This window comes from Babylonia areolata, chromosome 5 (genome assembly GCF_041734735.1).
Source record: "Babylonia areolata isolate BAREFJ2019XMU chromosome 5, ASM4173473v1, whole genome shotgun sequence".
Lineage (NCBI taxonomy): Eukaryota > Metazoa > Mollusca > Gastropoda > Neogastropoda > Buccinidae > Babylonia > Babylonia areolata.
This window is the reverse complement of record NC_134880.1, coordinates 40,610,872-40,613,292: the sequence shown is the minus strand read 5'-3', so window position 1 is coordinate 40,613,292 and position 2,421 is coordinate 40,610,872.

Here is a 2,421-nt window from a genome sequence, read left to right as displayed (position 1 = left end):
AACGTAGTTAAAGCACTGAATTTTCAATCTGAGGGTCCCGTGTTCGAATCTCAGTAACGGCGCCTGGTGGGTAAAGGTGGCGATTTTTCCGATCTCCCAGGTCAACATATGTGCAGATCTGCTTGTGCCTGAACCCCCTTCGTGTATACGCAATCAGAAGATCAAATACGCACGTTAAAGATCCTGTAATCCATGTCAGCGTTCGGTGGGTTATGGAAAAAAAGAACATACCCAGCATGCATACCCCCCTAAAACGGAGTGGCTGTCCACATGGCGGGGTAAAAACGGTCATACACGTAAAATCCCACTCGTGTACATACCGGTGAATGTAGGAGTTACAGCCCACGAACGAAGAAGAAGAAGTAAGACGCCTGGGATGGTTGGTGTTCCCACGTCGTGTAACTTACTGGAAACAGAAGCGCATCAGAAGCCTAACATAGATCACTTGTATCCAAACGATACCGGGACTCCCTTTCGTTGGTCCAGATTCCCTTATTCTGGTTACACATGGAGGAGAGTTTCCAAACTCAGATTCAAAAGTTGGGGCTTGTATGTTTCGATGATTTCACGGAGCAAGATGGCAGACTAATAAATCCTCTTATGTGCCAATACAGCATCCGTGAGGGTCTGGCTTCGAATTCCGCTCTCCCGCTTTCTCCCAAGTTTATCTGGAAAATCAAACCGAACGTCTAGTCATTCGGATGAGTCCCGTGTGCAGCACGCTCTTGGTGCACTGAAAAAGAACCCATGGCTACAAAAGTGTTGTCTGGTAAAATTAGGTAAAAGAAATCCACTCTGATATATACACAAATACATATGCATGCACTTTAGGTCTGACAAGCGCATTGGGTTATTCTCTTATAAGGCATCTGCCTAGCAGAGGTGGTGTAGCGTATATGATTTGTCCTAACGCAGTGACATCTCCTTGAGGAACTGAAAGTGAAAACAGAAGCTGAAAAGATGGTTTCACATCATCTCTCTGGTCGGGCTGTAAGTAAACGGACTTCACTGACTCAGTCCCCTTCATTGTCACCCCTTGTCCGAACCCTGCCAGGAGCACATAAATGTGGGTTGTTTCGGTCCGTGTCAGCTCCTTCCCAGAGCGGAGGGTGATATGGATTCAAGGGGGAAGACTGGGTCAACACTGACAGACATCCGCTTCACGGATTCGGCTCTGGTAATGTTGCTCAACTTTCCAGACCAACACTTCTGGTGTCTGCATTTCGTGAACCTTGGTTTGCCTAATTAACGCCGAGGTATGTTGAGAAAGGAAGACAACAGCATGCCTCTCTCTCTCTCTCTCTCTCTCTCTCTCTGTGATATGAAGAACGCACACATACGCACACACATCCTCTCTCCTTTTATCCTCTGAAGCGATCGACGATGATGTCATAATTCCTTTAGTTTAATGCGTTCCACCATGTCTACATGTATTTAATAATTTTGTGCACTGTATCCTCTCACGAGGGGCAACGGTCTACCTGGCCATCAGCATCATTTCTCTCTCTCTCTCTTTGCATGCTCTTAGATCTCCGAATCAAAAATTGCGTCTTGATATAACAAACGAGAAAAAAAACACGTTGTACATCTTTTGTGGGTCAAAGGCACTCATATAACTTTCATTTGGGTGCCTTCGCACTGTGGGATTTCTTTCAGCAGGCAGACCAGGCTGCCAGAAAGGCAGCGCGCGATTGTGAAGGCTCAGTCCTTCTCAGTATACCCAACAGATCTACAAGAGTGTTATAGATGTATCGAAAAAGTTTCCCGTGATCGGCTTACAAATAGGTTTAAAGCTTCCGACTGCCAGTATCACCGTCACTGTACAAAGAAAGCTACAGCGAGCAACCACAAGGCTTTCTTGAATACTTTATCTGTCTCCCAGTCAAGACCAATCATAAGTCTAATTAATCGATTTCGTTTGAATGCTCTTCGTACAAAATATTGCAAAAACATACAGTGTTTATGCGGAAAAGAAGTTAATGTCTATCACATACGTGTTGAGTGTCCAAGAACAAAACTGGACTTTCAAAAACTCACTGACCAGTTTCTCCACTCATCACTGATACTCACTCTGTCCCCCCACCCAAACCCCTAGCCCCACCCCTTCCCAATACACATCACTGATCACTGATGCTCACTCTGTCCCCTCACCCCACCCCAAACCCCTTCCCAACACATATAATTAATCACTGATACTCTGTACCCACACCCCAACCCCTAACCCACCCCTTCCCAACACATATCATTGATCACTGATACTCACTCTGCCCCCCCCCCAACCCCTAACCCACCCCTTCCCAATACATATCATTGATCACTGATACTCACTCTGTCCTACCACCCCAACCCCTACCCCCACCCCTTCCCAACACATATAATTGATCACTGATACTCACTCTGTCCCCCCCCCCACCCCAACCC